Source organism: Copadichromis virginalis, linkage group LG4 (assembly GCF_057382275.1).
Source record: "Copadichromis virginalis isolate Kocher_CV1m ecotype Utaka linkage group LG4, C_Virginalis_male_GT1.1, whole genome shotgun sequence".
Classification (NCBI taxonomy): Eukaryota; Metazoa; Chordata; class Actinopteri; order Cichliformes; family Cichlidae; genus Copadichromis; species Copadichromis virginalis.
Window position 1 is genome coordinate 8,565,569 of NC_140621.1, and position 26,214 is coordinate 8,591,782.

Sequence of the window (26,214 nt, forward strand, 5' to 3'; positions counted from 1 at the left end):
CTTGAGTTCTATAAGATAAAGCCATAAACATGTTTGTCTGAGTCTTCTATCAAAAGTTACAGCTATTTATATGAAGTTGTACAAAAACGCTTTATATCGCCAAGACAGTGCGTTTCTCACTGTTACATGCATTTGAATGGGGAACTCGACCGAAACAAAGTATAGGTTTTCATTATGTGTATAACTTGAAAATCTTAGCTCAAACGGCTGCAAATCCTGTTTTCCCAGCAAGGGGACCTTGAGTTCTATAAGATAAAGCCATAAACATGTTTGTCTGAGTCTTCTATCAAAAGTTACAGCTATTTATATGAAGTTGTACAAAAACGCTTTCTTTCGCCAAGACAGTGCGTTTCTCACTGTTACATGCATTTGAATGGGGAACTCGACCGAAACAAAGTATAGGTTTTCATTATGTGTATAACTTGGAAATCTTAGCTCAAACAGCTGCAAATCCTGTTTTCCCAGCACGGGGACCTTGAGTTCTATAAGATAAAGCCATAAACATGTTTGTCTGAGTCTTCTATCAAAAGTTACAGCTATTTATATGAAGTTGTACAAAAACGCTTTATATCGCCAAGACAGTGCGTTTCTCACTGTTACATGCATTTGAATGGGGAACTCGACCGAAACAAAGTATAGGTTTTCATTATGTGTATAACTTGAAAATCTTAGCTCAAACGGCTGCAAATCCTGTTTTCCCAGCAAGGGGACCTTGAGTTCTATAAGATAAAGCCATAAACATGTTTGTCTGAGTCTTCTATCAAAAGTTACAGCTATTTATATGAAGTTGTACAAAAACGCTTTCTTTCGCCAAGACAGTGCGTTTCTCACTGTTACATGCATTTGAATGGGGAACTCGACCGAAACAAAGTATAGGTTTTCATTATGTGTATAACTTGGAAATCTTAGCTCAAACAGCTGCAAATCCTGTTTTCCCAGCACAGGGACCCTGAGTTCTATAAGATAAAGCCATGAACATGTGTTCCTGAGTCTTCCATTAAAAGTTACAGCTATTTATATGAAGTTGTACAAAAACGCTTTCTTTCGCCAAGACAGTGCGTTTCTCACTGTTACATGCATTTGAATGGGGAACTCGCCCGAAACAAAGTATAGGTTTTCATTATGTGTGTAACTTGAAAATCTTAGCTCAAACAGCTGCAAATCCTGTTTTCCCAGCACGGGGACCTTGAGTTCTATAAGATAAAGCCATAAACATTTGTATCCGAGTCTTCTATCAAAAGTTACAGCTATTTATATGAAGTTGTACAAAAACGCTTTATTTCGCCAAGACAGTGCGTTTCTCACTGTTACATGCATTTGAATGGGGAACTCGACCGAAACAAAGTATAGGTTTTCATTATGTGTATAACTTGAAAATCTTAGCTCAAACAGCTGCAAATCCTGTTTTCCCAGCACGGGGACCTTGAGTTCTATAAGATAAAGCCATAAACATGTTTGTCTGAGTCTTCTATCAAAAGTTACAGCTATTTATATGAAGTTGTACAAAAACGCTTTATATCGCCAAGACAGTGCGTTTCTCACTGTTACATGCATTTGAATGGGGAACTCGCCCGAAACAAAGTATAGGTTTTCATTATGTGTGTAACTTGGAAATCTTAGCTCAAACAGCTGCAAATCCTGTTTTCCCAGCACAGGGACCCTGAGTTCTATAAGATAAAGCCATGAACATGTGTTTCTGAGTCTTCCATCAAAAGTTACAGCTATTTATATGAAGTTGTACAAAAACGCTTTCTTTCGCCAAGACAGTGCGTTTCTCACTGTTACATGCATTTGAATGGGGAACTCGCCCGAAACAAAGTATAGGTTTTCATTATGTGTGTAACTTGAAAATCTTAGCTCAAACAGCTGCAAATCCTGTTTTCCCAGCACGGGGACCTTGAGTTCTATAAGATAAAGCCATAAACATTTGTATCCGAGTCTTCTATCAAAAGTTACAGCTATTTATATGAAGTTGTACAAAAACGCTTTATTTCGCCAAGACAGTGCGTTTCTCACTGTTACATGCATTTGAATGGGGAACTCGACCGAAACAAAGTATAGGTTTTCATTATGTGTATAACTTGAAAATCTTAGCTCAAACAGCTGCAAATCCTGTTTTCCCAGCACGGGGACCTTGAGTTCTATAAGATAAAGCCATAAACATGTTTGTCTGAGTCTTCTATCAAAAGTTACAGCTATTTATATGAAGTTGTACAAAAACGCTTTCTTTCGCCAAGACAGTGCGTTTCTCACTGTTACATGCATTTGAATGGGGAACTCGACCGAAACAAAGTATAGGTTTTCATTATGTGTATAACTTGAAAATCTTAGCTCAAACAGCTGCAAATCCTGTTTTCCCAGCAAGGGGACCTTGAGTTCTATAAGATAAAGCCATAAACATATTTGTCTGAGTCTTCTATCAAAAGTTACAGCTATTTATATGAAGTTGTACAAAAACGCTTTCTTTTGCCAAGACAGTGCGTTTCTCACTGTTACATGCATTTGAATGGGGAACTCGCCCGAAACAAAGTATAGGTTTTCATTATGTGTATAACTTGAAAATCTTAGCTCAAACAGCTGCAAAACCTGTTTTCCCAGCAAGGGGACCTTGAGTTCTATAAGATAAAGCCATAAACATGTTTGTCTGAGTCTTCTATCAAAAGTTACAGCTATTTATATGAAGTTGTACAAAAACGCTTTCTTTCGCCAAGACAGTGCGTTTCTCACTGTTACATGCATTTGAATGGGGAACTCGACCGAAACAAAGTATAGGTTTTCATTATATGTATAACTTGAAAATCTTAGCTCAAACAGCTGCAAATCCTGTTTTCCCAGCACGGGGACCTTGAGTTCTATAAGATAAAGCCATAAACATGTTTGTCTGAGTCTTCTATCAAAAGTTACAGCTATTTATATGAAGTTGTACAAAAACGCTTTCTTTCGCCAAGACAGTGCGTTTCTCACTGTTACATGCATTTGAATGGGGAACTCGACCGAAACAAAGTATAGGTTTTTATTATGTGAATAACTTGAAAATCTTAGCTCAAACGGCTGCAAAACCTGTTTGCCCAGCACGGGGACCTTGAGTTCTATAAGATAAAGCCATAAACATGTGTATCCGAGTCTTCTATCAAAAGTTACAGCTATTTATATGAAGTTGTACAAAAACGCTTTCTTTCGCCAAGACAGTGCGTTTCTCACTGTTACATGCATTTGAATGGGGAACTCGACCGAAACAAAGTATAGGTTTTCATTATGTGTATAACTTGGAAATCTTAGCTCAAACAGCTGCAAATCCTGTTTTCCCAGCAAGGGGACCTTGAGTTCTATAAGATAAAGCCATAAACATATTTGTCTGAGTCTTCTATCAAAAGTTACAGCTATTTATATGAAGTTGTACAAAAACGCTTTCTTTTGCCAAGACAGTGCGTTTCTCACTGTTACATGCATTTGAATGGGGAACTCGCCCGAAACAAAGTATAGGTTTTCATTATGTGTATAACTTGAAAATCTTAGCTCAAACAGCTGCAAAACCTGTTTTCCCAGCAAGGGGACCTTGAGTTCTATAAGATAAAGCCATAAACATGTTTGTCTGAGTCTTCTATCAAAAGTTACAGCTATTTATATGAAGTTGTACAAAAACGCTTTCTTTCGCCAAGACAGTGCGTTTCTCACTGTTACATGCATTTGAATGGGGAACTCGACCGAAACAAAGTATAGGTTTTCATTATATGTATAACTTGAAAATCTTAGCTCAAACAGCTGCAAATCCTGTTTTCCCAGCACGGGGACCTTGAGTTCTATAAGATAAAGCCATAAACATGTTTGTCTGAGTCTTCTATCAAAAGTTACAGCTATTTATATGAAGTTGTACAAAAACGCTTTCTTTCGCCAAGACAGTGCGTTTCTCACTGTTACATGCATTTGAATGGGGAACTCGACCGAAACAAAGTATAGGTTTTCATTATATGTATAACTTGAAAATCTTAGCTCAAACAGCTGCAAAACCTGTTTTCCCAGCAAGGGGACCTTGAGTTCTATAAGATAAAGCCATAAACATGTTTGTCTGAGTCTTCTATCAAAAGTTACAGCTATTTATATGAAGTTGTACAAAAACGCTTTCTTTCGCCAAGACAGTGCGTTTCTCACTGTTACATGCATTTGAATGGGGAACTCGACCGAAACAAAGTATAGGTTTTCATTATATGTATAACTTGAAAATCTTAGCTCAAACAGCTGCAAATCCTGTTTTCCCAGCACGGGGACCTTGAGTTCTATAAGATAAAGCCATAAACATGTTTGTCTGAGTCTTCTATCAAAAGTTACAGCTATTTATATGAAGTTGTACAAAAACGCTTTATTTCGCCAAGACAGTGCGTTTCTCACTGTTACATGCATTTGAATGGGGAACTCGACCGAAACAAAGTATAGGTTTTTATTATGTGAATAACTTGAAAATCTTAGCTCAAACGGCTGCAAAACCTGTTTGCCCAGCACGGGGACCTTGAGTTCTATAAGATAAAGCCATAAACATGTGTATCCGAGTCTTCTATCAAAAGTTACAGCTATTTATATGAAGTTGTACAAAAACGCTTTCTTTCGCCAAGACAGTGCGTTTCTCACTGTTACATGCATTTGAATGGGGAACTCGACCGAAACAAAGTATAGGTTTTCATTATGTGTATAACTTGGAAATCTTAGCTCAAATAGCGGCAAAACCTGTTCTGTTTGCCCAGCACGGGGATATTGAGTTCTATAAGATAAAGCCATAAACATGTTTGTCTGAGTCTTCTATCAAAAGTTACAGCGATTTATATGAAGTTGTTCAAAAACGCTTTATTTCGCCAAGACAGTGCGTTTCTCACTGTTACATGCATTTGAATGGGAAACTCGCCTGAGACAAAGTATAGGTTTTCATTATGTGAATAATTTTAAAATCTTAGCTCAAACGGCTGCAAAACCTGTTTGCCCAGCACGGGGACCTTGAGTTCTATAAGATAAAGCCATAAACATGTTTGTCTGAGTCTTCTATGAAAAGTTACAGCGATTTATATGAAGTTGTTCAAAAACGCTTTATTTCGCCAAGACAGTGCGTTTCTCACTGTTACATGCATTTGAATGGGGAACTCGCCCGAAACAAAGTATAGGTTTTCATTATGTGAATAATTTTAAAATCTTAGCTCAAACGGCTGCAAAACCTGTTTTCCCAGCACTGGGACATGTGTATCCGAGTCTTCTATCAAAAGTTACAGCTATTTATATGAAGTTGTTCAAAAACGCTTTCTTTCGCCAAGACAGTGCGTTTCTCACTGTTACATGCATTTGAATGGGGAACTCGACCGAAACAAAGTATAGGTTTTCATTATGTGTATAACTTGGAAATCTTAGCTCACACAGCTGCAAAACCTGTTTGCCCAGCACGGGGATATTGAATTCTATAAGATAAAACCATAAATACATAAATCTGAGCCTTCTATCAAAAGTTACAGCTGTCTTCGTGAAGCTGTACAAAAACACTTTATTTCGCCGAGACAGTGCGTTTCTGACTATTACATGCATTTGAATGCAGTTCTCGCACGAAACAAAGTATAGGTTTTCATTATGTGAATAACTCGAAAATCTTAGCTCAAACCTGTTTGCTCAACACGGGGATACTGAATATTATAAGATAAAGCCATAACTACGTAAATCTGAAACTTCTATCAAAAGTTACAGCTAACTTCATGAAGTTGTACAAAAAGGCTTTATTTTACAAAGATAGTGCGTTTCTGACTATTACATGCGAGACATGTGTCTCTTTACTGTGTTTAAGACACTTTACAGGTCCCTCCCCTAATGAAGAGTAGTGAGCAGCTGATTGGACCATGGAACAGGTGACCACGTTCAAAAAGCCGCTCTGACAGCTCCAGAGGGGAGAGAGGGAGAGAGTGTGTGCAACGAGCGAGTAGCCTGACAGCCGTCGCGGTCCTGACCATGGTTTTCCCAGCCTGTGCTTATCTTGTGTATTTGTGTGAGGGTGAATTGTAAAAGCCGCTCCTAGTGCATTAGCTGAGAGCTTAGGCACTCGTGGGCTGAAGCGGAAGGGGTGAGCTGCCTTTTCTTTTGGAATCGTTTTCTCCTGTTTTCTTGGTCAGGGAGCGAGGGATAGGTCTGTCATTTGTTTGTTCTTTTTCTTTCCTAGGGTTTAGTTAGTCTTTTCTGGTTGGTCTTAGTTGGTTTTGTTTATTATTTTGGCCTGGGCTCACCCTGGAGCTATGCTTCTTGTCCTTAAATAAAATCACCTTTTTTTACTCACAACTGGTTTGGATGTTTGGCTTGGGAACCAGGGCGGGGATTTGTATCTCTCTCCTCCAACCTTATGTGCGTCCCTACACGCCTAGATTAGGGGCGTAACATAAATGGAGTTCTCACACGAAACAAAGTATAGCTTTTTATTTTGTGAATAACTTAAAAATCTTAGCTCACATAGCTTTAAAACTGTTTGCTCAATGGGGATATTGAATTCTATAAGATAAAGCCATAAATACGTATATCTGAGTTTCCTATCAAAAGTTACAGCTGTCTTCATGAAGTTGTAAACCCTTTATTTCGCCGAGACAGTGCGTTTCTGACTTTTACATGCATTTGAATGGAGTTCTCGCACGAAACAAAGTATAGGCTTTCATTTTTTCAATAACTGGAAGCTCTTGGCTCAAACAGCTGCAAAACCTGTTTCCCCAGCACGGAGATGCTGAATTGTATAAGGCAAAGCCATATTGATGTGTGTCTGAGCCTTCTATCAAAAGTTACAGGTAACTTCAAGCTGTACAAAAACACAAAAACACAAAAGTTACAGCTGTCTTGAATGAAAGCATTATAGCAGCTTACCTCGATCATGTGGTAGAACAGACACATGGGCCACCTATGTGTCCTTCTACGGCAGGAGTAGTTGCCACAAACCTGCAAAACAAAAAGAAATGATCAGGTGACATGAACAGATTTATACAGCCATAAGCAAGAGATTCTTCCTGCCTGTGGGCGTCAAACTGGACCCCCCCCCCCCTCCTTACTGTAACTATCAAAACTATCATAGTCTAAAACTATCATCTCATATCAAAACTATTATAATCACATTATCTGACTTTATCAGTTATAACAATGAGAAACGGTAAACAATTTGGCAAATAAATTACTTATAATTGTGCTTACCTGGTCCAAATGATCCACAGTCCCTTTGCATTTGTTATAATCCAGGATGATGTGGGGCTTTCTCTTCCCAGAGTCCTGGACTTGTAGCTCACGGTGCCTGGTGCTCAATAAGACAACCTTTTTTCTTTGCTCAAATCTTTTTTTTTTTTTGACATGGTAGCATGAAACAGAAGAGCCCTGTCTCCCCATTTCACAGGCTTGTTGTCGTTTCATGTTGAGACCTGTACAGGCCAGCCAGCATCACAAGCCCCATGTAAGCCTGCAACTCCTCATCTATGTCCTTCCAGTCTTTTACTGACCTGTTGCCCCTGCAGGTTGGTGAAATGCAGGATTAACTGCATAATGTCCTCTGCAAAAAAAAGATGGAAAGTGCTCACAGGGCTGCTGATCCTATACGAATTGCATAATGGGTTGGTCCTGGGGTTAAAATGGGGGGAGGAAAAAATGGCAGGACCTCTTCGTGTGTGGGTTGCCACATGATTTCTCCATTTTTAGATCTCTACTGGCCATCCTCCAGTCTTGTCTCTTCCTCCTGCTCTTCTTCCTCCTTCTCCTTCTCCTCCTCCGCACATGAGCTGCAAAGCTCCTCGGTGCCTGGCAAAAATTCTTCTTCGCTGTCAGAAGTATCTCCACTGCTTGTGGAGAGTGCAAAACTGCAGCAACAGCCTCCTCTAAACTGAGTGCACGCTTCATTGTGTCTGTGCAGAAATGACCACTCAGACCAGGCTGCAAAGTATTCTCATAGACTTCAAAGGTGCACCTGAATAAACATGCTATACCATACATCCAATAAGAGAGAGGAGGCACACTTTTGATCAAGAAAAAACATAAGCGCACGCCTTTGATCTCTCTCTCTTTCTCTCTCTCTCTCTCTCTCTCTCTCTCTCTCACACACACACACACACACACATAATACCATTTTATGGTGGTTAGCTGTTTTATTGTCATGCATTTTACAAGGTAAGATAACCATGTCCTGCATTCAAAACCACTGAAAATGTCTATGGTGGTGCTGTGCCTAATATTGTGCTGGTGTATGCTGGGTAATCGCACAGCTAGCGACTGGGTGACTTTATTCACCCGCTTCGGCTGTTATCAGTCCATATCCCCTAGATATGGACCATCTCCTGCTAGATTGTTCAGAAGGTTGTTATCATCCATCCAGATGGAGGATCACTAACAGGAGCGTGGGATGACTCCAGAATCCACTCTGGCTGCAATCCGGTGGATACAGCAGTGTGTACAGGTAAGACCGTTTAAACGGACAGCATTTATAGAATGACTATTAAAAGTCAGACCAGCGAGTGTCAATAATGTTAATGTGGTTATGTTAGTAATACACCGAGTGCTAATATAACAGCTTTAAGATGCATTTGTAGATGTTATTACGTGTTTTACCGTCTTTATGGTGCTAGCTTAAAGTTACGGTGTAAACGTTAGCTTATATTGGAGTAAAGCTGTTACTGTTTAAACGATGTTAGCACAGAAATATTAGCTTCTGTCATGACTGACGAAGTTACTAGTTAATAAAGTTTCCAGTAAAGTGTTTAATCGCAGCCACAGACTGACAGCAAATATCTCGATTAGCTTCAGTGCATCTGTAATAAATATGTGCAAGTTTCAGTGCTTCGTTTAAACTGTATGATACTTATACTGACCCAGGGTCAGTGTAAAATACAATCCTAGCTGTGTGAACAAAGCCTGGCTCCTTTAATCCTGCATGAAAAACCTCAGGATGCAGGCTATTATTACTCTTTCCTGCTGGCACACCTGTCACACCTGAGAGTCAGCTAGAAACTTACAGTGACGTGGACATCATGCAAAGACTGCCAGACTCTGTAATACTGCAAATGATCAGTGACTCAAGTTAACATTAAACTTTAAACGGTACCTCTGTGTCTCTGTGTGCTGAACATTTAGGATTGAGTCAGGCTGCATCTGTGTTAGTCCTCTGACAGACTGGTGACCTGTCCAGGTGTGCTCTACCTATGACTACTGGGACAGGCTCTAGCTCCTGTAATAGAAATTTTATGTTATTCTCATTTAAAGCATTTAAGTGCTTATGCATATGCTTAGTTGTGACACTGTTATAGACTGTTCAATGAAAGTTTCTAAAACTAGATGAACTTACTTCAGCAGTTTGAGAAAACAACTCCCTTTACAGGTGCTGATAACGTCAAGGGCACAAAACAGCATAACCATTGATCCGTTAGGTTTCATAGCGAGACACGTGAAGTGGCAGAGCTGACATGACTGAACTGTGATGTTTGATGTGTGTTTGCTCTCCTGTGCACAGTAATAAATAGCATGATCACAGCTCTTTCTGTGTTGCAGACTTTATTAAAAAAATTCCATGACATCTACTATAACTGAACCAACCTGGTGCTCTTCATTTATGGAGGCTGTTGAGTCTGAATGTTGGATGTTGTGTATCTCGTGTTCTCTGGGCTTTGTTGTCCTCAGTCTTTTTGCAGGATCAGAAAACAAAACCGGGAGGCGCGTAAATGTTTCTTCTCCATGATGTTTCTTCAAATGTTTCTTCTGGATGATGATATGACCGTGACACGGGATGCCACCTTTGGTCTTGTGACGAAGCAAAGCTCAGGAAGAAGTGTGATTAAATGGTACCCACATGTTGAGAAGGATGTACAGGGCACCTGCAGCCAAATCCAAGCTTCAGCTTAGTTGTAGTTGCAGAATGCTATAGGACTGAGACATCTAAGGCATCAAATGTTTGATTAAACGGATGAAAAAGAGAAGTTTTTTCCCTATAATTATCACTTCTTAAAATCTGTAGCAACTTCAAGTCTGTCAGCATGCTGAGCATGCTCAAAATGTGACAATATATTTTTGTTCAATATTTAATTTCTTTCAGTTGCAATTGTTAAATGAAAAAATATATATTCTTATAATTTTTTATTAATCCTTTATTTATCCAGGTAAAAAATCTCATTGAGATTAAAAATCTCATTTCCAAGAGAGACCTGGCATCATAGCAACAAAAGTCACACACCACATAGGTATACAACATTTAAATTTAGCAAACGAATTTATCAAAAAAAAAACACATATATCTGTATTAGTTTTAGTAAATTAATTTGACACCTGTATTGAAAATACCATATTGTATTCATACAGAATCAGTATGGTATCATTGTTTGTCTGTTCACTGATTGTTGAAGCTAAGAGCTACTTTGATCTGTTTAGATCTAAAGTATCCAAAGTTGAGTTCTAATGTTTCTTCACCCCTGTGTGTGTGATATGTGATTTCCTACATGCTGGCAGAGCAGAGCAGCAGTTTGTGCTCACAGATGGTGACGGTGTGGAGAGACGGTGGTATTTCCTCAGAAGAACCAGCAGAGTCACAAAGGACACCAGTCCATCTCACCACCTTGACTTGCTGACTGATGTTCGTCTGCACTGCACAGAGGAAATCAACTGACCGAGGTTTGTCCAGTGACGTGTTATGAAATGTATATTTGTTTTATGCTTACAGATATGTTTTTCTTGACAGAGGCTCTGCAGAGGTTAGACAAAGCAGAGAAAACATGTGCTTTACATTTTACTGTGATTTATTGAGATATTTGTTGCCTGATGTTCAGCAGGAATGGAGAAATAGAATCAAAGGGAGATGTTTTTCCTGTTTTTGTAATGATGTAAGTAAATCTTCAATATTATTTATTTGCTTGGTTATATTAGGAGCGTTTCTGAGTGAGGGGGAGAGGAGTCATCATCCAGGTAAAGTGACGTGGATCAGTGGATACACTTGTCTCCCCTTTAAAGGAGACGATCCAAGTCATCCTTAAATGTTAGCGCTTTCAAATACACAAACATTTTTAAAGGACAAAAATGAACATCCAACTTTGACTGTAATACAAAATAAATCTTTGCATGTGTGTTTTCAAACTCTCAGATGGGCAGTATATCAGTCTTGGACTGTCTAACCTGCCGGAGCAGCACTGAATGACCACCGCACGAGCATGTTCCTGCAACATTCAGCATCTGATCCTTCATCTGTGTGCTTCTGCTTTTGGTAAGTAGAGTTACCCAACTCCAGTAACTCTAAACACATGCCATCCATTTCTAACGGCCTGGTTACTTCCTGTCAGTTACTTTAGAAACCATGTGGTCACCTGACCTAACACTGTTTCTTCTTCTTCCCCTTAATGTTGAAGTGTCAAATGTCAAACAGCTGGAGAGGAAACTACACCAGTGTACTGGGATGTTTCAGCAACACGTGCCAGATGCTGTTCCTTCATGGTGACATCACCAGAGGCAGTCCCGCCCACCTCAGGACCCATTGATTATGATGATCTGATCCATCAAACCCCCAGCAGGTGAACTTTATTCATGACATAACACCGCAACAATGTAAAAAATTAAACAGCAACAGTCTAAATGTAAAGTGCATTCTAAAGTCCTCTTCAATAAATTGTATGCAAAGAGTCATTCAGGTCACTACAGAACCCAGAGTCTTCATCATTAAATCTCTGGTTGCTTCATTTTTTCTATCCTATATCAGATATTTTAAAGGTTAGCTTAGGTAAAGTTCCATTCTCATGGTGAGGCAAAGTGCTTTATGTGTGTGTGTGCGTGTCATGAACGGCTATAAAAGGCCTATAATTAAAGAACAAAGCGGGGTTTGAGTTCGAGTTGCGGCAGACTGTCACTACTTGTAAATGGAACGCAGCCTTCCTACGGCGGACAGCTAATAACAGGAATCGGACGCGGTCCAGCCAAGTCCACAGCAACCACCATAGCAACCGCCTAGCATGACCTTAAAAACATATTCTGTCTTCATAACTATCAAAATCGTGAAATGATTTGCAAAGTGTGAAAGTGTTACAGCTGCAGAGAGCTATGGCGGTATCTATGGAAGCTGTTTACATAGCTAATAATATACGATGTAACCATGGAGACAGTCAGTCACTTGAGCTAGCGGTGCATGTTTACTATAGTGAATAAGGTGATTGAGTGCACAGCGTCCACACTCTGCAGGGGGTAAAGACATTACTTCAATATTATTTTATATTGATATATATTAGCCTTCTGTTGACCATCACCTCAGGTTCACCATTACAGTTTCAGATTACAGATGCACACTGTCTAAACACATTCAAAAACTCATGTCTCAGAAATAAGCACAGCTGTTCATGTTTGTCATTAGAGTTTTATTTGTAAGAAAATTATGAACTTCATATTGTGCATTAAATAAAAGAACATTTCACAACTCTGAGTCAACAGAAACAGGTAACAGAAATGTCTCTAATGTGTACAGTGTAGTGTAAGCATTAAAAGATCATAAAGGAAAAACTAACATTTATGTGAAACTAATTGTAATAAAAAATGAGCAGGTGCTTTATAGATTTAAAAGAAAGAATCTGAAAACAACACTTTTTTGGTCTAAGTGATCAAAGTAGAAAACAGAACTGATGTTCAAGAACAAACCGTAGCTGCACTAATATTACACATCTCGATCGTTGTACTGAACAGACATGTTGCTTTTAAAACCACATGCAGTGTGTGACCATGACTGTTCACTGAGACCATGAACGCCACTTCGCTGAAGCATTCTTCTTCTTCTTCTTGCCATTAAATTGGAAGCAGAAGCAGCACGAGCTGATTTGATCTACTGAAAGGAAAAAGCAGAACATCTGAGTTGAAACCAGTCAGCTGAAATCATTAAGACAGGAACAAATTCAATGCAGTGTCTCAAGTGGCTTAGCCTGTTACAACTGTTGATACAAGCTAAATACGGTTAACACACAGTGTCAGGGAGCTCCAGTGTGGGAACTAGTGGCTTTAGGTTTGTAGTCATTTAACTTTCATCCATTCATTTAATTCAGGAGGAAGAAATGCCAGGTTGGTGCAGGCTGGTTACATGCATTTGGTCCCATGCTGTCTTTAATTAAATGACTTGGTTCATTTTATGGCTGGGCTGTATGTGGGGTTATATCATGTTATTTGGGCAGGAGTACCTGTCCCCTGTTAGACTTAGAAAGTTTCTCCATAAGTAGAGTTTCTAACTCTTCTAGCACATCTGTGGCTGACAGCTTTTTGGTGGCTCTTTTTACCCCACACTGGTTGTGAGTGTGTAAATAGCCCCACTAGTTATTTTGGGTTGCAGTTAACTAGGGAGGAAGGGGTGGGTATGCCATGATTAGGTGAATAACAATTATATGTGATACATAAATTTCACAATGCATGCATATATCTCTATCAATTAAACCTGGCCTGAGGGCTGCCATTTTTTACATTCAGTTATTTCTCTTAGAAATGTTGGAACTAAATAATGAATGTGTTACAGTTAAAGTGAAACACTGGTCAGTGTAAATGGCTCATTGGGACACAGAAACCTTTAAATTAAACCTGATATCTAGTGTCAAACAATATCAAAGCTGTAAAAGATGTTTACATTCAGAATTTATAAAACTATGATTGTAAATAAATTCAAACAAGTGAGCTTTTCTCTTTGTGCTGAATATCAACACTGTGGTTTCTTAGACTGTAAGCTTTACTTTAGTGCAACCAGTTGCAGAAGCTGCCACTCCAAATGTCTTTTGATAACAAGAAAAAAATACCTTTTCAGTACACGGCCTGAAGTTCTTCTCCGACATCTTCTGCAATCGGCTTTGTCTGCTGGTTTGAAGACAATAAACCACAAAAAAGATGATTTAGTCACTTTGTCTGCGTCATGCAGCTCGAATGTGTCGTGTAACGATGTTGAATAGCCGTCGTTATCCCTCTGCTTTGAGCCTTTTATCAAAAGTTACAGCTAACTTCATGAAGTTGGACAAAAAGGCTTCATTTCGCCGAGACAGTGCGTTTCTGACTATTACATGCATTTGAATGGAGTTCTTGCACGAAACAAAGTATAAGTTTTCATTATGTGAATAACTTGTATTTTACACTGACCCTGGGTCAGTATCAACTTCATGAAGACAGCTGTAACTTTTGATAGAGGACTCACACACACACATATTTATGGCTTTGCCTTATAGAATTCAGCATCTCCGTGCTGAGGAAATAGGTTTTGCAGCTGTTTGAGCTAAGATTTTCAAGTTATTCACAAATTGAAAACCTATACTTTGTGTCGGGCGAGAACTCCATTCAAATGCATGTAATAGCGAGAAACGCACTAACGTGGTGAAATAAAGCGTTTTTCCATAAACTTCATAAAGACAGCTGTAAATTTTGAGAGAAGACTCACACACACATTGGGGGGATATTGAAGTCTATAAGATAAAGCCATGAATATGTTTGTCTGAGTCTTCTATCAAAAGTTACAGCAAGCTCTATGAAGTTGATGAGAAACGCTTTACTTTGCCAAGACAGTGCGTTTCTCACTGTTACATGCATTTGAATTTAGTTGTTGCCCGACACAAAGTATAGGTTTTAATTTGTGAATAACTTGAAAATCTTAGCTCAAACAGCTGCAAAACCTATTTCCTGAGCACTGAGATGCTGAATTCTATAAGGCAAAGCCATAAATATGTGTGTGTGATTCTTCTATCAACAGTTACAGCTGTCTTCTTGAAGTTGATACTGACCCACGGTCAGTGTAAAATACAATCCTAGCTGTGTGAACAAAGCTTGGCTCCTTTAATCCTGCATGACAAACCTCAGGATGCAGGTTATTATTACTCTTTCCTGCTGGCACACCTGAGAGTCAGCTAGAAACTTACAGTGACGTGGACATCATGCAAAGACTGCCAGACTCTGTAATACTGTGAATGATCAGTGACTCAAGTTAACACTAAACTTTAAACAGTACCTCTGTGTCTCTGTGTGCTGAACATTTAGGATTGAGTCTGCATTGACTTTATTTATTGAGACTTTAATGTGCTAAAAGCAGGTTGAAGACAGCTCAGAAACATTTGAAGATTAAAATTTAGCATTATGGCTGCTGGTGGTTTGTAAAGCCTATACTCAGCTGTAGTTTTTGTTACTAATTTATGTTTGTTGTTGTTTAACACAGATTTCAGAAGAGCAAATATGCTTAATAGTTGAACTAGATTTCATTTGTCAGTGTGGGACTGCTGAGTCACCTGAAGAACTCATTTCATTCATTCTCCACATGATGTTCATATACAGAAATGTTTCACAGGAACTGGTTCCTCCCAAACTGTGAACTAGTGTGTTTCCATAGATTATCTCTGTATGAATGTACTTTTAAATGAAGGCAAGTGTTTGTCCTTTTTTGTTCCTCAGTTACAGTACGTGATATCTTGATATCAGGCGGTCAACACTGGGGGAAGACAAGAAGCAGACGTACTTCCAAGAGGGAGCTGCAGTGAGGACACAGCCAGGTCACTGAGGTCAGAGGTCAGAATCTGAAACAGCTCAGGTTTATATTTTAGGGGTTATAAAAAATCAAAATGTATTTATGAAGAAACCTTTAAATAATAGTCATAATTATGATTATTATAAGAAATATCAAACATTTAAGTGGATTTTCTGTTACACATATTGTATTAGCCCTGCAATAAACTGGCAGCCTGTCTTTGTCCTGTATCAGCTGGGATAGGCTTCATCCTCCCGCAACCCTGAATTGGATACATTGTATTCCAATTATGTAATCTGATCATTTACAAACTCAAGGTATCTAATCAAAATGTAAGTAATAATTATAAAATGGGAAAGCAGAAATAAGTGTGACATAAATGTAAATGTGTTAGCTGACATAGAGGACAGCTACATGTAGTCTGAAAAACCTTTGTTGTCAAGTTTGCAGGTATATCAGCACGAGACATTCTTACATAGAAGAGTCTGTTAAAGTCTCTAACTCAGCGAAGCATTATTGGTCCCGTCTGTTTGGATAAATATAGTAAGTTGATGTTTGTCCATTTATTGACACATTTTCTTAAGTGCTTATCCAGTTCAGGATCACAGTGGAGCTGCAGCTGGATATGTTCATTAAATAAACCTTACAAAAGTTAACAATAAACCTGCATCCATGTACGTTGTTGTCCACAGGATAAGAAAATCAAACTGGAACACTGTGGAACATGTTAATAAATGTTTGTGTGTTTATGCCTGTGTCTTTCACAGGAGGCGCTGGAAGGTTTCCCTAATAGTTCCTGGTGAATCAAAGCAGAACCATAAAGGTTGCTGGATTGCATGATGGCCTTACCCCTGAGCAGTCATCCTGTTAAAGGAGGAACCAGTTAGAAGCTGTTTTCAAAGTAGCTGAGCAGATTTCATCTCAAGTAAGCGATTAACTGTTTGTTCATCTGTTCTGCCACTTAAAGAGCATTTAAGGACGTCTTTTGAGTGTCCAGCTGAATTAATTCTACTGGCTCTCATAGTCATTTGTTATTATAGACATATTTTTCATGTTCATCCAGCTATTTAGTAAATTCTATCTATTTAGTAAAATCCGTCAGCTATAAAATGTAATATAAATATAAAAAATATCTAAATATCTCCTGCACTTTATATTTTAATGATGTAAGTCTGTTATCGTGTTACATTAGCATTCCTCACATATCAATGAGATGCTGTACAGTACAATCCTACTGATGCAGCAGAGGGATAACGACGGCTATTCAACATCGTTACACGACACATTCGAGCTGCATGACGCAGACAAAGTGACTAAATCATCTTTTTTGTGGTTTATTGTCTTCAAACCAGCAGACAAAGCCGATTGCAGAAGATGTCGGAGAAGAACTTCAGGCCGTGTACTGAAAAGGTATTTTTTTCTTGTTATCAAAAGACATTTGGAGTGGCAGCTTCTGCAACTGGTTGCACTAAAGTAAAGCTTACAGTCTAAGAAACCACAGTGTTGATATTCAGCACAAAGAGAAAAGCTCACTTGTTTGAATTTATTTACAATCATAGTTTTATAAATTCTGAATGTAAACATCTTTTACAGCTTTGATATTGTTTGACACTAGATATCAGGTTTAATTTAAAGGTTTCTGTGTCCCAATGAGCCATTTACACTGACCAGTGTTTCACTTTAACTGTAACACATTCATTATTTAGTTCCAACATTTCTAAGAGAAATAACTGAATGTAAAAAATGGCAGCCCTCAGGCCAGGTTTAATTGATAGAGATATATGCATGCATTGTGAAATTTATGTATCACATATAATTGTTATTCACCTAATCATGGCATACCCACCCCTTCCTCCCTAGTTAACTGCAACCCAAAATAACTAGTGGGGCTATTTACACACTCACAACCAGTGTGGGGTAAAAAGAGCCACCAAAAAGCTGTCAGCCACAGATGTGCTAGAAGAGTTAGAAACTCTACTTATGGAGAAACTTTCTAAGTCTAACAGGGGACAGGTACTCCTGCCCAAATAACATGATATAACCCCACATACAGCCCAGCCATAAAATGAACCAAGTCATTTAATTAAAGACAGCATGGGACCAAATGCATGTAACCAGCCTGCACCAACCTGGCATTTCTTCCTCCTGAATTAAATGAATGGATGAAAGTTAAATGACTACAAACCTAAAGCCACTAGTTCCCACACTGGAGCTCCCTGACACTGTGTGTTAACCGTATTTAGCTTGTATCAACAGTTGTAACAGGCTAAGCCACTTGAGACACTGCATTGAATTTGTTCCTGTCTTAATGATTTCAGCTGACTGGTTTCAACTCAGATGTTCTGCTTTTTCCTTTCAGTAGATCAAATCAGCTCGTGCTGCTTCTGCTTCCAATTTAATGGCAAGAAGAAGAAGAATGCTTCAGCGAAGTGGCGTTCATGGTCTCAGTGAACAGTCATGGTCACACACTGCATGTGGTTTTAAAAGCAACATGTCTGTTCAGTACAACGATCGAGATGTGTAATATTAGTGCAGCTACGGTTTGTTCTTGAACATCAGTTCTGTTTTCTACTTTGATCACTTAGACCAAAAAAGTGTTGTTTTCAGATTCTTTCTTTTAAATCTATAAAGCACCTGCTCATTTTTTATTACAATTAGTTTCACATAAATGTTAGTTTTTCCTTTATGATCTTTTAATGCTTACACTACACTGTACACATTAGAGACATTTCTGTTACCTGTTTCTGTTGACTCAGAGTTGTGAAATGTTCTTTTATTTAATGCACAATATGAAGTTCATAATTTTCTTACAAATAAAACTCTAATGACAAACATGAACAGCTGTGCTTATTTCTGAGACATGAGTTTTTGAATGTGTTTAGACAGTGTGCATCTGTAATCTGAAACTGTAATGGTGAACCTGAGGTGATGGTCAACAGAAGGCTAATATATATCAATATAAAATAATATTGAAGTAATGTCTTTACCCCCTGCAGAGTGTGGACGCTGTGCACTCAATCACCTTATTCACTGTAGTAAACATGCACCGCTAGCTCAAGTGACTGACTGTCTCCATGGTTACATCGTATATTATTAGCTATGTAAACAGCTTCCATAGATACCGCCATAGCTCTCTGCAGCTGTAACACTTTCACACTTTGCAAATCATTTCACGATTTTGATAGTTATGAAGACAGAATATGTTTTTAAGGTCATGCTAGGCGGTTGCTATGGTGGTTGCTGTGGACTTGGCTGGACCGCGTCCGATTCCTGTTATTAGCTGTCCGCCGTAGGAAGGCTGCGTTCCATTTACAAGTAGTGACAGTCTGCCGCAACTCGAACTCAAACCCCGCTTTGTTCTTTAATTATAGGCCTTTTATAGCCGTTCATGACAGGCGCGCACACACAAATAAAGCACTTTGCCTCACCATGAGAATGGAACTTTACCTAAGCTAACCTTTAAAATATCTGATATAGGATAGAAAAATGAAGCAACCAGAGATTTAATGATGAAGACTCTAAAACCCACTGTCTTGAAAAGCGTTTTTGTACAACTTCATATAAATCGCTGTAACTTTTGATAGAAGACTCAGACAAACATGTTTATGGCTTTATCTTATAGAACTCAATATCCCCGTGCTGGGCAAACAGGTTTTGCAGCCGTTTGAGCTAAGATTTTAAAATTATTCACATAATGAAAACCTATACTTTGTTTCAGGCGAGTTTCCCATTCAAATGCATGTAACAGTGAGAAACGCATTGTCTTGGCGAAATAAAGCGTTTTTGTACAACTTCATATAAATAGCTGTAACTTTTGATAGAAGACTCAGACAAACATGTTTATGGCTTTATCTTATAGAACTCAATATCCCCATGCTGGGCAAACAGGTTTTGCAGCCGTTTGAGCTAAGATTTTAAAATTATTCACATAATGAAAACCTATACTTTGTTTCAGGCGAGTTTCCCATTCAAATGCATGTAACAGTGAGAAACGCACTGTCTTGGCGAAATAAAGCGTTTTTGTACAACTTCATATAAATCGCTGTAACTTTTGATAGAAGACTCAGACAAACATGTTTATGGCTTTATCTTATAGAACTCAATATCCCCGTGCTGGGCAAACAGGTTTTGCAGCCGTTTGAGCTAAGATTTTAAAATTATTCACATAATGAAAACCTATACTTTGTTTCAGGCGAGTTTCCCATTCAAATGCATGTAACAGTGAGAAACGCACTGTCTTGGCGAAATAAAGCGTTTTTGTACAACTTCATATAAATCGCTGTAACTTTTGATAGAAGACTCAGACAAACATGTTTATGGCTTTATCTTATAGAACTCAATATCCCCGTACTGGGCAAACGGGTTTTGCAGCCGTTTGAGCTAAGATTTTAAAATTATTCACATAATGAAAACCTATACTTTGTTTCAGGCGAGTTTCCCATTCAAATGCATGTAACAGTGAGAAACACACAGTCTTGGCGAAATAAAGCGTTTTTGTACAACTTCATATAAATCGCTGTAACTTTTGATAGAAGACTCAGACAAACATGTTTATGGCTTTATCTTATAGAACTCAATATCCCCGTGCTGGGCAAACAGGTTTTGCAGCCGTTTGAGCTAAGATTTTAAAATTATTCACATAATGAAAACCTATACTTTGTTTCAGGCGAGTTTCCCATTGAAATGCATGTAACAGTGAGAAACACACAGTCTTGGCGAAATAAAGCGTTTTTGTACAACTTCATATAAATCGCTGTAACTTTTGATAGAAGACTCAGACAAACATGTTTATGGCTTTATCTTATAGAACTCAATATCCCCGTGCTGGGCAAACAGGTTTTGCAGCCGTTTGAGCTAAGATTTTAAAATTATTCACATAATGAAAACCTATACTTTGTTTCAGGCGAGTTTCCCATTCAAATGCATGTAACAGTGAGAAACGCACTGTCTTGGCGAAATAAAGCGTTTTTGTACAACTTCATATAAATCGCTGTAACTTTTGATAGAAGACTCAGACAAACATGTTTATGGCTTTATCTTATAGAACTCAATATCCCCGTACTGGGCAAACGGGTTTTGCAGCTGTTTGAACTAAGATTTCCAAATTATTCACATAATGAAAACCTATACTTTGTTTCGGTGGAGTTCCCCATTCAAATGCATGTAACAGTGAGAAACGCATTGTCTTGGCGAAATAAAGCGTTTTTGTACAACTTCATATAAATCGCTGTAACTTTTGATAGAAGACTCAGACAAACATGTTTATGGCTTTATCTTATAGAACTCAATATCCCCGTGCTGGGCAAACAGGTTTTGCAGCCGTTTGAGCTAAGATTTTAAAATTATTCACATAATGAAAACCTATACTTTGTTTCAGGCGAGTTTCCCATTCAAATGCATGTAACAGTGAGAAACGCATTGTCTTGGCGAAATAAAGCGTTTTTGAACAACTTCATATAAATCGCTGTAACTTTTGATAGAAGACTCAGACAAACATGTTTATGGCTTTATCTTATAGAACTCAATATCCCCGTGCTGGGCAAACAGGTTTTGCAGCTGTTTGAACTAAGATTTCCAAGTTATTCACATAATGAAAACCTATACTTTGTTTCGGTCGAGTTCCCCATTCAAATGCATGTAACAGTGAGAAACGCACTGTCTTGGCGAAAGAAAGCGTTTTTGTATAACTTCATATAAATAGCTCTAACTTTTGATAGAAGACTCAGACAAACATGTTTATGGCTTTATCTTATAGAACTCAATATCCCCGTGCTGGGCAAACAGAACAGGTTTTGCAGCCGTTTGAGCTAAGATTTTAAAATTATTCACATAATGAAAACCTATACTTTGTTTCAGGCGAGTTCCCCATTCAAATGCATGTAACAGTGAGAAACGCACTGTCTTGGCGAAATAAAGCGTTTTTGTACAACTTCATATAAATCGCTGTAACTTTTGATAGAAGACTCAGACAAACATGTTTATGGCTTTATCTTATAGAACTCAATATCCCCGTGCTGGGCAAACAGGTTTTGCAGCCGTTTGAGCTAAGATTTTAAAATTATTCACATAATGAAAACCTATACTTTGTGTCTCAGGCGAGTTTCCCATTCAAATGCATGTAACAGTGAGAAACGCACTGTCTTGGCGAAATAAAGCGTTTTTGTACAACTTCATATAAATCGCTGTAACTTTTGATAGAAGACTCAGACAAACATGTTTATGGCTTTATCTTATAGAACTCAATATCCCCGTGCTGGGCAAACGGGTTTTGCAGCTGTTTGAACTAAGATTTCCAAGTTATTCACATAATGAAAACCTATACTTTGTTTCGGTCGAGTTCCCCATTCAAATGCATGTAACAGTGAGAAACGCACTGTCTTGGCGAAAGAAAGCGTTTTTGTATAACTTCATATAAATAGCTCTAACTTTTGATAGAAGACTCAGACAAACATGTTTATGGCTTTATCTTATAGAACTCAATATCCCCGTGCTGGGCAAACAGAACAGGTTTTGCAGCCGTTTGAGCTAAGATTTTAAAATTATTCACATAATGAAAACCTATACTTTGTTTCAGGCGAGTTTCCCATTCAAATGCATGTAACAGTGAGAAACGCACTGTCTTGGCGAAATAAAGCGTTTTTGTACAACTTCATATAAATCGCTGTAACTTTTGATAGAAGACTCAGACAAACATGTTTATGGCTTTATCTTATAGAACTCAATATCCCCGTGCTGGGCAAACAGGTTTTGCAGCCGTTTGAGCTAAGATTTTAAAATTATTCACATAATGAAAACCTATACTTTGTGTCTCAGGCGAGTTTCCCATTCAAATGCATGTAACAGTGAGAAACACAGTCTTGGCGAAATAAAGCGTTTTTGTACAACTTCATATAAATCGCTGTAACTTTTGATAGAAGACTCAGACAAACATGTTTATGGCTTTATCTTATAGAACTCAATATCCCCGTGCTGGGCAAACAGGTTTTGCAGCCGTTTGAACTAAGATTTCCAAATTATTCACATAATGAAAACCTATACTTTGTTTCGGTCGAGTTCCCCATTCAAATGCATGTAACAGTGAGAAACGCATTGTCTTGGCGAAAGAAAGCGTTTTTGTACAACTTCATATAAATAGCTGTAACTTTTGATAGAAGACTCAGACAAACATGTTTATGGGTTTATCTTATAGAACTCAAGCTCCCCGTGCTGGGAAAACAGGATTTGCAGCTGTTTGAGCTAAGATTTTCAAGTTATACACATAATGAAAACCTATACTTTGTTTCGGTCGAGTTCCCCATTCAAATGCATGTAACAGTGAGAAACACACAGTCTTGGCGAAATAAAGCGTTTTTGTACAACTTCATATAAATCGCTGTAACTTTTGATAGAAGACTCAGACAAACATGTTTATGGCTTTATCTTATAGAACTCAATATCCCCGTGCTGGGCAAACAGGTTTTGCAGCTGTTTGAACTAAGATTTCCAAGTTATTCACATAATGAAAACCTATACTTTGTTTCGGTCGAGTTCCCCATTCAAATGCATGTAACAGTGAGAAACGCACTGTCTTGGCGAAAGAAAGCGTTTTTGTATAACTTCATATAAATAGCTCTAACTTTTGATAGAAGACTCAGACAAACATGTTTATGGCTTTATCTTATAGAACTCAATATCCCCGTGCTGGGCAAACAGGTTTTGCAGCCGTTTGAGCTAAGATTTTAAAATTATTCACATAATGAAAACCTATACTTTGTTTCAGGCGAGTTCCCCATTCAAATGCATGTAACAGTGAGAAACGCACTGTCTTGGCGAAATAAAGCGTTTTTGTACAACTTCATATAAATCGCTGTAACTTTTGATAGAAGACTCAGACAAACATGTTTATGGCTTTATCTTATAGAACTCAATATCCCCGTGCTGGGCAAACAGGTTTTGCAGCCGTTTGAGCTAAGATTTTAAAATTATTCACATAATGAAAACCTATACTTTGTGTCTCAGGCGAGTTTCCCATTCAAATGCATGTAACAGTGAGAAACGCACTGTCTTGGCGAAATAAAGCGTTTTTGTACAACTTCATATAAATCGCTGTAACTTTTGATAGAAGACTCAGACAAACATGTTTATGGCTTTATCTTATAGAACTCAATATCCCCGTGCTGGGCAAACGGGTTTTGCAGCTGTTTGAACTAAGATTTCCAAGTTATTCACATAATGAAAACCTATACTTTGTTTCGGTCGAGTTCCCCATTCAAATGCATGTAACAGTGAGAAACACACAGTCTTGGCGAAATAAAGCGTTTTTGTACAACTTCATATAAATCGCTGTAACTTTTGATAGAAGACTCAGACAAACATGTTTATGGCTTTATCTTATAGAACTCAATATCCCCGTGCTGGGCAAACAGGTTTTGCAGCCGTTTGAGCTAAGATTTTAAAATTATTCACATAATGAAAACCTATACTTTGTGTCTCAGGCGAGTTTCCCATTCAAATGCATGTAACAGTGAGAAACACAGTCTTGGCGAAATAAAGCGTTTTTGTACAACTTCATATAAATCGCTGTAACTTTTGATAGAAGACTCAGACAAACATGTTTATGGCTTTATCTTATAGAACTCAATATCCCCGTGCTGGGCAAACAGGTTTTGCAGCCGTTTGAACTAAGATTTCCAAATTATTCACATAATGAAAACCTATACTTTGTTTCGGTCGAGTTCCCCATTCAAATGCATGTAACAGTGAGAAACGCATTGTCTTGGCGAAAGAAAGCGTTTTTGTACAACTTCATATAAATAGCTGTAACTTTTGATAGAAGACTCAGACAAACATGTTTATGGGTTTATCTTATAGAACTCAAGCTCCCCGTGCTGGGAAAACAGGATTTGCAGCTGTTTGAGCTAAGATTTTCAAGTTATACACATAATGAAAACCTATACTTTGTTTCGGTCGAGTTCCCCATTCAAATGCATGTAACAGTGAGAAACACACAGTCTTGGCGAAATAAAGCGTTTTTGTACAACTTCATATAAATCGCTGTAACTTTTGATAGAAGACTCAGACAAACATGTTTATGGCTTTATCTTATAGAACTCAATATCCCCGTGCTGGGCAAACAGGTTTTGCAGCTGTTTGAACTAAGATTTCCAAGTTATTCACATAATGAAAACCTATACTTTGTTTCGGTCGAGTTCCCCATTCAAATGCATGTAACAGTGAGAAACGCACTGTCTTGGCGAAAGAAAGCGTTTTTGTATAACTTCATATAAATAGCTCTAACTTTTGATAGAAGACTCAGACAAACATGTTTATGGCTTTATCTTATAGAACTCAATATCCCCGTGCTGGGCAAACAGAACAGGTTTTGCAGCCGTTTGAGCTAAGATTTTAAAATTATTCACATAATGAAAACCTATACTTTGTTTCAGGCGAGTTTCCCATTCAAATGCATGTAACAGTGAGAAACGCACTGTCTTGGCGAAATAAAGCGTTTTTGTACAACTTCATATAAATCGCTGTAACTTTTGATAGAAGACTCAGACAAACATGTTTATGGCTTTATCTTATAGAACTCAATATCCCCGTGCTGGGCAAACAGGTTTTGCAGCCGTTTGAGCTAAGATTTTAAAATTATTCACATAATGAAAACCTATACTTTGTTTCAGGCGAGTTCCCCATTCAAATGCATGTAACAGTGAGAAACGCACTGTCTTGGCGAAATAAAGCGTTTTTGTACAACTTCATATAAATCGCTGTAACTTTTGATAGAAGACTCAGACAAACATGTTTATGGCTTTATCTTATAGAACTCAATATCCCCGTGCTGGGCAAACAGGTTTTGCAGCCGTTTGAGCTAAGATTTTAAAATTATTCACATAATGAAAACCTATACTTTGTGTCTCAGGCGAGTTTCCCATTCAAATGCATGTAACAGTGAGAAACGCACTGTCTTGGCGAAATAAAGCGTTTTTGTACAACTTCATATAAATCGCTGTAACTTTTGATAGAAGACTCAGACAAACATGTTTATGGCTTTATCTTATAGAACTCAATATCCCCGTGCTGGGCAAACGGGTTTTGCAGCTGTTTGAACTAAGATTTCCAAGTTATTCACATAATGAAAACCTATACTTTGTTTCGGTCGAGTTCCCCATTCAAATGCATGTAACAGTGAGAAACGCACTGTCTTGGCGAAAGAAAGCGTTTTTGTATAACTTCATATAAATAGCTCTAACTTTTGATAGAAGACTCAGACAAACATGTTTATGGCTTTATCTTATAGAACTCAATATCCCCGTGCTGGGCAAACAGAACAGGTTTTGCAGCCGTTTGAGCTAAGATTTTAAAATTATTCACATAATGAAAACCTATACTTTGTTTCAGGCGAGTTTCCCATTCAAATGCATGTAACAGTGAGAAACGCACTGTCTTGGCGAAATAAAGCGTTTTTGTACAACTTCATATAAATCGCTGTAACTTTTGATAGAAGACTCAGACAAACATGTTTATGGCTTTATCTTATAGAACTCAATATCCCCGTGCTGGGCAAACAGGTTTTGCAGCCGTTTGAGCTAAGATTTTAAAATTATTCACATAATGAAAACCTATACTTTGTGTCTCAGGCGAGTTTCCCATTCAAATGCATGTAACAGTGAGAAACGCACTGTCTTGGCGAAATAAAGCGTTTTTGTACAACTTCATATAAATAGCTCTAACTTTTGATAGAAGACTCAGACAAACATGTT

At 38.1% G+C, this 26,214-nt stretch overlaps 1 long non-coding RNA gene across 12 annotated transcripts; it reads left to right on the top strand.

The window, feature by feature from the left end:
* The first annotated feature begins 8,082 nt into the window (after positions 1-8,082).
* On the top strand, positions 8,083-18,411 carry LOC146710762 (uncharacterized). 12 transcript variants are annotated; one of them, XR_014920023.1, is made up of 10 exons: positions 8,084-9,812; positions 10,474-10,635; positions 10,888-10,996; positions 11,102-11,221; positions 11,364-11,525; positions 15,400-15,513; positions 15,707-16,015; positions 16,240-16,397; positions 16,825-16,882; positions 17,832-18,410. It is a non-coding gene; the product is annotated as an uncharacterized LOC146710762 (long non-coding RNA). The 12 variants fall into 12 exon arrangements; XR_014920016.1 differs by lacking the exon at positions 15,707-16,015 and having other exon boundaries at positions 8,085-8,148; positions 8,354-9,812; XR_014920021.1 differs by lacking the exon at positions 15,707-16,015 and having other exon boundaries at positions 8,088-8,434; positions 9,652-9,812; positions 17,832-18,405.
* The last annotated feature ends 7,803 nt before the right edge of the window (positions 18,412-26,214 follow it).